The sequence below is a fragment of the Phyllobates terribilis genome, unplaced genomic scaffold, assembly GCF_046119375.1.
Source record: "Phyllobates terribilis strain yellow unplaced genomic scaffold, ASM4611937v1 Scaffold_2__4_contigs__length_985480577, whole genome shotgun sequence".
NCBI lineage: Eukaryota > Metazoa > Chordata > Amphibia > Anura > Dendrobatidae > Phyllobates > Phyllobates terribilis.
The window spans coordinates 206319897-206330976 of NW_027362762.1; the positions used below are offsets into that span (position 1 = coordinate 206319897).

At 38.4% G+C, this 11080-nt stretch overlaps 1 protein-coding gene across 1 annotated transcript in view; it reads right to left on the minus strand.

Annotated features, from left to right (window-relative positions):
* ACVRL1 (activin A receptor like type 1) overlaps positions 1–10283 on the minus strand; it is a 126276-nt gene extending 115993 nt beyond the window's left edge. Inside the window, exon 1 of the mRNA XM_073663826.1 lies at positions 9942–10283. The gene's annotated coding sequence lies outside the window, so the exon portion shown is untranslated. The remainder of the gene's footprint in view (positions 1–9941) is intronic.
* Positions 10284–11080: the final 797 nt, after the last annotated feature.

Here is an 11080-nt window from a genome sequence, read left to right on the forward strand (position 1 = left end):
TGATTGGTCGTCATTTCATACTGCAGATGGACAATGACCCAAAACATAAAGCCAAAGAAACCCAGGAGGTTATTAAAGCAAAGAAGTGGAATATTCTTGAATGGCCAAGTCAGTTTCCTTATCTCAACCCAGTTGATCATGCATTTCACTTGTTAAAGACTAAACTTCAGACAGAAAGGCCCACAAACAAACAGCAACTGAAAACCACCGCAGTGAAGGCCTGGCAGAGCATCAAAAAGGAGGAAACACAGCGGCTGGTGATGTCCATGAGTTCAAGACTTCAGGCAGTCATTGCCAACAAAGGGTTTTCAACCAAGTACTAGAAATGAACATTTTATTTACAATTATTTAATCTGTCCAATTACTTTCGGTCCCTTTAAAAACAGGGTGGCACATGTTAAGGAGCTGAAACTCCTAAACCCTTCATCCAATTTTAATGTGGATACCCTCAAATGAAAGCTGAAAGTCTGAACTTAAACTGCATCTGAATTGTTTTATTTAAAATTCATTGTGGTAATGTCTAGAACCAAAATTAAAAAAATGTTGTCTCTGTCCAAATATATATGGACCTAACTGTATAGTTTTCTGAGTGAAAATATCCATGGAACCATCCAAAGTCCATGCCAAGACTCTTCAAAACAGTTTCCATCTATTTCTTGATACTCTTGCTCAATTTCTGATGGTTCTCTTTCTGTGCATCAGTGCATGGCACTATAATATTCCAGATCATTAGATGATTTTCAGTTAGAACTATATATGGGACTCTTTGGGGATTTCCAAACCATTAAGTAATGGGCTACAGGCTAAACTGTACTGTACCTTGCCTGACTGAAATGTTTTGTGCTGTAAATAATATTGTATTGTGTTTTGTTATGACATGGTTTTTACAGTTTGTACTGTTCCTATATGTTTGGTAATCTGGAAATGGTATTTCCAGATTAAATAATTAAAATGATATGTTTTACAAAATAATTATTAAAGGAAGAAACACTGTTACACTTCTATGGACAATTCTATATAGAATTTGAAGAAATTTCTGCTGACTACACACAAATGACACATATAGTTTAATCTTATGTTAAATAATGAAAACATACCAGAACTAGGGGTGCAGCAATTAACCTAATAATACTATGGCCCTATTTACCTATTTTCTCCCTAATGGAGAGGGATAATGCACAGTGATGTCACATTAAACACTTACAGTCTAATGACAGAAAAGAAGACAATGACTAATGCCGAAAAAAAAAAAAGACAATGAGCACATTAATGTCCTTAGAGGAAAAATTATCCAGGGGCTTATTATTGTTTGGCTATCTTTTGGAAAGGCCATTAATACTGTAATATAATATGCGGTGGAACATACCTGTCAACTCTCCCAGAACATCCATGTAGTTACCTGAAATAAGGGGAGACCTCCAGGATTTTTGGGGGGAGTTAGCAAATCTACTAAATGGTGCTGTAAACCCCTTAATCCAGCGTTTCCAGGAGGTTTCTTTTGATGGAAGTCTGGATGCTTAGCAGGGGATGTAAATAGTGTCTTAAACTTGCACTTTAAGAGTCATGTGTCTCCTGGAGTGGGAGCTGCAAAACTTGTCAGGGAACAAGTCACACTTTTTTTCTCAAGACAGCTCTTTTTTTCCCTTAAGAATTAGAAATGTATGAAATTGGGGGAAGACAGGGGCACAGTATGAATATTTTGGTTGGGATGAAGTATTGATCTACACAACTTAAAAAATTGTATGGATATTTAATGTGTCTATCCTAAGTCTGTCCTTTTAAAAAACTACATTAACCATAAGTGGTATACCTTGTCCGGTATAGATGTGGAGAAAATCAGTAGAAGGAATGAGCTCTGGATGGGAACTGAAACTCTCCTTTGGTCCTGGTGTAAAACCTGCAAAACCTAACCCTAAGGCCACGGCCCCACTATCAGTATTTGGTCAGTATCCGGTCAGTATTTTTTCTCAGGATTGGGAGACAAAACCAGGAGTGGGTGATAAATGCAGGATTGGTGACTTATTTCTATTATACCTTTTCTCTGATTGTTCCTCACCTGGTTTTGTCTCCCACTCCTGAGAAAAAACACTGACCGAATACTGACCGAATATTGATAGTGGGGCCGTGGACTAATGCTGGAACTCCAGGGCTCCTGTGAACTAAACCTAAATCTCAATAAAACCCTATAGTATTCTACATTAATGGGACACAGGAATAGTATGGACAATTACATGTGTTCATATGTGAAATCAGCTTTATACTGCATTTTCTTACTGCTTAGCTTGATAACATTATTACAGCCGGTCCATTTTAATCAGTTTCAAATATGATTTTATAGACTGTCTGAAGGTGATCCTACACTTAAAAACTCACAAAAAATGCACTAAAGATTATATGTGCCAAAAAAAGAAGACTTATTATTTTGCAAGCAGGATAAATATGGAAACATTTCTTTCTACAATGCCAAACTAATAGCCAAAAAACATTTTGTTTTGCCATACCATCACCCAAAGTTATATATTATTTTTCATGCGTGGCTATATATTAAAGACTCAACTGAAAGCTTAAATGCCGTTGTTTCTAATAAACCACATTGTTTTTCCATTGAAGGCAATGGAAAAGAGAGTTTTGGCAGTGTCATCCAGAAGATCAGCCTTATACTCAAGAAATAAAATGTTAAACACGTGTAAGTAATTACAATACGTTCCTGGAACAATACATTCCCTAAAATATTTACAGCATGAAACAGTTTACATCTGAGCATTGGGTGTATCACGGACAGCGTTATTGGCCGATCTACAACAATTCCCATATGTGTCAGTCTTACGCAAGTCTGCTGTTCATATTCATCTCCTGAAATTATTTCTTCCGAGATGACGGTATGACTTTTACGAAAACAAAAAAAGAAACATATGTACATGGCAATGTTCTAATTGAGAATCCTGCAATACTTCCGGCCCCCGACCCGTAAATAATAAAGACTCTGTGTAATAAGCATGGTAGACAGTTAAATGGCTCATATTGGTTACCATCCACATAACAATAATAATACGTTTTTATTTTAAAGCACCATGTACACATTAGACTACTGTCAGCTGAACCCGCCAATGTTTATGGATATAGCCAACAATATGTGTTTGGGAGCCCTGACAGTAGATTGTTGGAGAAGTTAGGGATCTGACATGTCCCTTTTCAGCACCGTTCTGTGTATGGAAGAGATGGCCGAGATAGCTGCCGGTCAAATCATTGTTCATCTAACCAACATCTAATGTGTATGGGTGGCTTAAGCCTACTGAAATTTGGCTACATATCTATTTTGGTGGCTACTTTGCTCTTGCTTCAAAGGGATGTCTTACAAAGAACATTTAGCACCGCAATTGTGAGCTTATCTATCTCATTCATGGGATAGGTGATAAGTGTCTGATTGCCAGGACCCCCACTGGTTACTAAAATGAAGGTACTGAGCATACAACTGAAGTAAGTCTGAATGAAGTCATGGTCATATATACTCCCTGCCGTTTCACTCAATGTCCATGCGACCAACAAAAACAGTTGGGCACAGAGCCACTTAAACGCTTTCAGCAACATATTCCCCTCTCCCCGTTAAAATTAACATATTTGTAGTGGATTTGCATGGTTAGTGTTACGCCAGATATCTGCTGTAATAGCAATAATACATGATTACAATGTCCTTCATAAAGGTAAGGAAGTGCACAGACTAGACCTAAGAATAAAGACCTTCTACATTTCCTATCGTTACAGTGAGAGCACCATTGGTGACCTTCTTCACTATATTAGGACATAGCACGCATTCCCTTATGTAGTGTTCATATTAGAACAAGTAGTTCCCATTAGTGGTAGGACAGTTTCTATAATACAGCGAGGCCACTGGGGGGCTATTTCAGTTCCCTAGGGCTTCCCTGTCCAGTTGTCAGCAGATAGCCAGCTTTGTGACAGTCTATTTTCTCGGAGGGCAGTGGCACGGGAAGTGAAGTTTTTTTCAACCTTGCAAATTATTATAGGTAGAAGTTTGCTATAACACAACAACGGACAGTAATGTACCATAGCAGCAGACAATAACCTTGGGGAATTTATTAACCAATTCCCATAATATATGTGTCTAAGTTTAGCGTATTTTTGCTATAGTGATACAGATTCGTCCTTATTTGACACCATATGTCTGCGTTCTGTACAAATAGTCTACAGCTCACACATGTGATGTATCTGTCAACTGACGGGCATTAACTCAACTGCACATGATCTTCTGGGCACAGCGTACATGTTTATTCAAAGAGGGAGAGAGGAATAGGATGCTGCCAGATACCTCTGACACTGGCTTATTCCCTGTTAAAACAAAGGATAAAGCATATTGAAGTCAACATGCCTTCTTCTTCCATCCCCTGATATTGGTCACAGGAGGAGAGTTGGGAAATGTCCATAAATATTATATTATTTATTCTTGGTGAGTATTGATGGGCACCGGAATATACTAGAATAAAATACACAGGCTAAAGACTTGGCTTGTTAATAAAAGTAAACCTATGAAAACTAATATATCAATAGTAATAAGACTTTATCATATACAAAGCATTTGTTTCATACATTACACGAAGGAGTCAGGGCAGAATGTCAAACTCGATTATGTACAACTAACACTCAAAAATGCGAAACTAAAGCATATTAAAATTGTATTAATACTATTTTATCATACATATTGTAATTGCAAGAAGCAAGTTATAGACCAATTACATATTGATATTTTTAATGTAGCAAAAAAAACACAAAACTGTTTAACTTTTGAGATACATGAAACGGAACCTGGCAGGTGATCCATGCTGCTCGATCCAGAGGCAGAATGTATCAGGCACTATAAGTCTATAGCATAGTGCCCGAATGGCAGACTAGTCGGACAGGCAGGTCCTCGGGCGTCTTCTCACCGCCTTTTCCCCTTTAGAGACAGATCTCTCCCTATATGCATGTATGGGGAGAGACCTGTCACTCCAAGGCAGCTGGTGGGGAGAAGCCGCCAGGAACCCACTTGTCCGACTAGTCTCCTGTATGGTTCAGTCCTCGGCAGCTATTAAACTATGTTTTTCTCAGAAATGCAGCAGCATTTCAGAATTAAACATATACAGTGGCATATAAAAGTTTGGGCATCCCTGGTCAAAATTACTGTTATTGTGAACAGTTAAGAAAGCTGAAGATGAAATGATCTCTAAAAAACCTAAAGTTAAAGATGACACATTTCCTTTTTATTTTAGATAGAAAAAAAGAATATATATATATATACCGTATTTAGCGGATTATAAAACACACCGGATTATAAGATGCACTCCAAATTTTGGGGTGGAAAATAGGTAAAAATGTTTTTTTAAATAAAATGGTGCACCTTATAATCCATTTTACCTGGGGGGGGGGCAGCAGTGGAGCGGAGGTCACAGGAGCCTGGGTCACTGCTTCAAGAGGTTGGCGGCGACTGCAGCTGGAGTGGGGGGATGCTGCGGGCCCCGTCCTCTCAGAAGGGTCGCTGATTCAGGGGTACCTGGGGCGGTGGTGGGAGTGGGGGCGATGCTGCCATAAACTGCGCATGCTCCGGCGGCCATTTTCCCCAAGCCCACAGCAGGGTAATGTATGGGAGAGGGAATCTCCGCTCACAGCCAATATCTTTTGAGAGGACGGAGCCAGCAGCATCGCCCCACTCCTGCCGCAGCCGCCGCCATCCTCCTGTATCTGGGACCCCGCTCCACCGACGCCGCCCCCCGAGGTAAAATACTGTACCTTCACATTAGAAGACACACCCCCTTTTTACTCCTAAATTTTGGGGGGAAAAGTGCGTCTTATAATCCGAAAAATACGGTGTATTGTCATCTTTTATATTTAAAAATTACAACAATGAAAATAGGCCAATGCCAAAGGTTGGGCACCCTGCATGATTAGTACCTAGTAGCACCCCCTTTTGGAAGTATCACAGCTTGTAAACGCTTTTTGTAGTCACCCAAGAGTCATTCAATTCTTGTTTGAGGTATTTTCATCCATTCTTCCTTAAAAAATTCTTCCAGTTCTGTGAGATTCCTGGGTCGTCTTGCATGCCACAGATTTTCAATGAAGTTCAGATCTGGGGACTGTGAGGGCCATTGTAAAACATTCAGCTTGCACCTTTTGAGGTAGTCTATTGTGGATTTTGACATGTGTTTAGGATCATTATCCATTTGTAGAAGCCATCCTCTTTTCAACTTCAGCTTTTTTACGGATGGTGTTATGTTTGCATCAAGAATTTTTTGAAATTTCATTGAATCCATTCTTCCCTCTACCCGTGAAATCTTCCCCGTGCCATTGGCTGCAACACAACCCCAAAGCATGATTGATCCATCCTCATGCTTAATGGTTGGTGAGATGTTCTTTTCCTGAAATTCTGTGCCCTTTTTTCTCCACACATATCTTAGATCATTGTGGCCAAATAGTTCTATTTTAACCTGATCGGTCCACAGGATTTGTTTCCAAAATGCATCAGGCTTGTTTAGATGTTCTTTTGCATACTTCTGACCCTGAATTTTATGGTGAGGACGCAGGAGAGGTTTTCTTCTGAAGACTCTTCCATGAAGGTCATATTTGTGCAGGTGTCTCTGAACAGTAGAACAATTTATCACAACTATAGATTCTGCTAAATCTTTCTGGAGGTCTTTTGTAGTCAAGCAGAGGTTCTTATTTTCCTCACTAGTAATCCTACATGCAGCTCTAACTTAAATTTTGCTTGATCTTCCAGACCTTATCTTGACCTCCACTGTTCCTGTTAACTGCCAAATCTTAATTACATTTTGAACTGAGGAAATTGCAACTTGAAAACACTTTGCTATCTTTTTATAGCCTTCTCCTGTTCTGTGGGCCTCCAAGATTTTCATTTTCAGAGTGCTAGGCAGCTGCTTAGAAGAACCCATGGCTGCTGTTTTTTGGCACAAGGTTAGAGGAGGCTGGGAAATTTGCATCACCTGGCCTTTCATAACGATGATAATAGGCTAATTAATGTCTGAAATCTTGGTCAAAATTATCTGAGCACACAAATCTCCAAGGGTGCCCAAACTTTTGCATATGCCCATTTTCCTTTTTGTAATTTTTAAAATGTAAAACATGACAATATATATATATATATATATATATATATATATATATATATATATATATATATAATTAAAATACAAAGGAAATGTGTCATCTTTAACTTTAGGCCTTTTAGAGATCATTTCATCTTCAACTTGCTTAATTGTTCACTATAACAGTAATTTTGACCAGGGGTGTCCAAACTTTTACATGCCACTGTATGGCTGAAATCATACAGCCAGTGCCTGATGCATTCTTATATCTTTACCCCTTTCATGACCGATGATGCATATACACGTCATCGGTCGTGTCCCTGCGTTTGATGCGGGCTCTGGCGCTGAGCCCGCATCTTAACCTGCACTTGATGACTGATTTAATTAGCCATCAGGTGCCTCTAACAGCTGCGGGTGATTACGAGATCCACCCGCGGCTGTTAACAAGTTAAATGCCGCTGTTAATCTCTGACAACGGCATTTAACACACGCTGGTCGGAAGCACATCAAAAGTCCCGTCCATTTGCGCCCCTCTCACGAGTTCATGGGGCACTGATGGGTTGTCATGACCGGTGCTTGTCATTGTGAATCTCCTGTGAATGCTGCTCAGGAGATCGGGATTTTTGGTACACATAGCAGGGCTGAAGCCCAAATGTATAGCATAGGCAATCGGATGATCCCTGCTTCAAGTCTCCTAAGAGGACTATTAAATAATGTAAAAAGTGAAAAAAAAAGTTAAAAAAAATAAAAAAAAAAACATAAAAGTACAAATCCCACCCTTTTTGCCCCATTAAATATAAAACAATTTAAAAAATACACATATTTGGTATCGCTGCATTCAGAATCGCCCGATGTATCATAATATAAAGTAAATTAATCCTATTGGTAAACAATGTAAAGAGAGAAAAAATCAAAACCCCAGAATTACGCTTTCTTGGTCACCGCTACATTGCAATAAAATGCAATAACGGGTGATCAAAACATCGTACCTATCCCAAAATGGTATCAATAAAAAGTCAGCTCAAGCCGCAAAAAATAAGCCTTCACCCAGCTCCAGATCACGAAATATGGTGACGCTATAGGTCTCAGAAAATGGAAACAAATGTAAAAACTTTTTTTCATACAAATTTCAGAATTTTTTTTCACAACTTAAATGAATAGTAAACTACAAATGTCTGGTATCTGCAAACTCATACTGACCAGGAAATCATATTACCAGGTCAGTTTTACCATATAGTAAACATGGTAACTAAAAAAAAACAAAAAACAATTGTGGATTTGCACTTTTTTTGCAATTTCAACACACTTAGATTTTTGTTTTTCAGTTTTCCAGTACACTATATGCTAAAATCAATGGTGTAATTCAAAGTACAACTCGTCTCACAAAAAACAAGCCCTAATACGGCTATATTGACGGAAAAATAAAAAAGTTATGGCTCTTGGAAGGGGAGGAAAAAATGAAAACAAAAAACGGAAAATCGCCCGGGGTGAAGGGGTTAAAGAAAAACGATCAGTGTATGCAATGCAACAATTGCTCTATGAGATATCAATTGTACATAGACATCTTGGGTGATAGCTATGGCCTAAAATCTCAAGGGACCATCTGTTAAAATTGTTTCCAAACATTTTGAGATATAATATTTCAGTTTCTATCTGCTACTTTTATTGTTTTTGACTATTATTATTATTACTTTTGTTGGACATGACCTTTGTCTCACTGATCTGGACAAGTTTTCAGTTTAGTAGCGCAGTTTAATCTGTCTAAAGTGTTCGCCAAATCAAAAATAAATCCATCATATTCTACACCCAAAAGAGTGTTAGCCTATACCAGGTCACAGATTTTATTTATGCTTCAACATGTATGTGACATTTAGGTTTCAATGATCCTAATTCTACACAAAGTGCATCAGCATATTTTCGTACGTCAGCGCATTGGGTGCAAATTTTGTGTAAATAACGGTTCAATCTGCAAAATTAGATTTTCGAAATTACAGTATTCTAAATGTATAGTGTTATTAGAGTGTTTTTAATATTACTTTCCCTTTATTTTAAATAGCATAAAACTGCAATATTCAAATATGCATGTAACAATTCTTTTTTTGTAAATCTGTTCTTTTTATGTTGAAACAGTTGTAATAATATTTCATGGAACTGTTTATCCTTTAAAAAAAAAAAGAGATATATATATATATATATATATATATATATGTGTATATATATATATATATATATATATATATATATATATATATATATATATATATATATATATATATATATGTAAAATATGCCTGGCACGAAATGTGCAATTCTCCTACATCTCAGGCTTCATATAAGTGTGATCTTGGCCTGTGAGAAGAAAAACATTAGGTTTTCTTATCCTGTCCGTCTCATAAGCACCTACCATCTTGTAAAGCTCACTACACATGGCTGCATTATAGATCCACGCCAGAACAATATATTTAGAGTCAAGGACAAAATTGTATCCGTCCTGTACAATCAGGAAAGCCTTCCACAAAGAAAAACTATTCAAAGCTGAAATATGGTGTGCATGACCCCAAAAAGAGAACGTAGGAAGATTTGTAACTATCATGTTCTATTGATATCCATATACACAATACATACAATAAAGACTCTATAGCCATAGTATATCAATTGAGTACTAGACATGGAATATGCTAGAGGGGTCTTTATACTCTTTGTCAGGCAGCCAGGAGATAGATACAGGCAGTGTGTTATCATGTCCGTCACTCCGGATAATGAAGGAAAGACTCTAGGCAGAGGGCAGCTGCCCTGTCTACAAGTCATCACAGATAAAAGGTCTGAGGACAGGAGACCTTTAGCATACAGTACCTGTACAGGGCTTGAGGAGCGACAGAAGCAGCTGGAACTGGGAAGCAGATCATTAAAAAGCCTTATTCGCCCATTTAGGTCTCGTTCCTTAGCTTTCGTCTGTGATTCCTTCTTCCAGCTGGAAGTTTCTTTCAGTGTCTGCTCATGGTTTTCATTAGAAGTATGCACGCCCGCGTCATGGCTTTTTAATGTCTTTAGTTTCCTCTCTCTAAAAACAGTCCTTTTTTTTTCTGGCTACCAATCCCAGCACTTCCTGTTGGTCTTTTTTTTTTGTTAAATACAGGATGCAACACATGACACAGTTCCCTTTTCAGAGTCCAGCCACCGATGTGAAAGCTCCAACTAAAAGGATTAATGAGAAGTGACTTAGAGGTCCTGGAGCTGCCATCTATCTACGTGATGAATTGATCGGCATTGCATCTGGCATGTGTATGCCCCTAGCTCCTCTAGATCAAGTTTGATTTCTAAGCGTTTATAACATAACCTTTTGGGTTTATCTGTCAATTTGGACATCTTTATATTATTTGGATGCTAAAAAATAATGTTCATCCACACGAAACCTTAACAAATATGTTAAGGAAACATTCCTATACCAGTAGTGGAATTCCCTTAACGGAAAAAGGAGAGAAGATGGCGCTTTCTGAGCGTAGTAAGTTTTAAAGAAGAGAATAAAATCAAAACCAGGGAATTGGCGCACCTGATAATTGTTGTGCATATTTGGGCACAACTCCTAGAAATGCATGAAATAAATCCAATAGGTGCAGCCGATCTGGTGTGCTGATGGAAATTCCTCCGAGGCAGTTCCGACAGTGCGTGATGAGGGTCAAGATACCAGGTGAAGGGCACTCCTATGGTAGCAGATGCAATCACAGTACCAAAAAAAGTACCTTCTACAGCTTGAACAGATAAGAACAGCATCCAGTTTAGTTCCGTTGTGGGATATGAACCCCATCCCACCATAGATCTAAACTGGATGCTGCTCTCAACTCTGGTTTGGCAAGTTCAAGCTGTGGAAGGCACTTTCAAGGAAGAATTCCTGGAAGGGAATGTGATGCCAGATTTATGCTGCCGTATTTGAGGGCGACATAATGTGGTGTAATTATTCCAGCGCTGGTCACTTCTTTTTTTTTCCTGCTGCA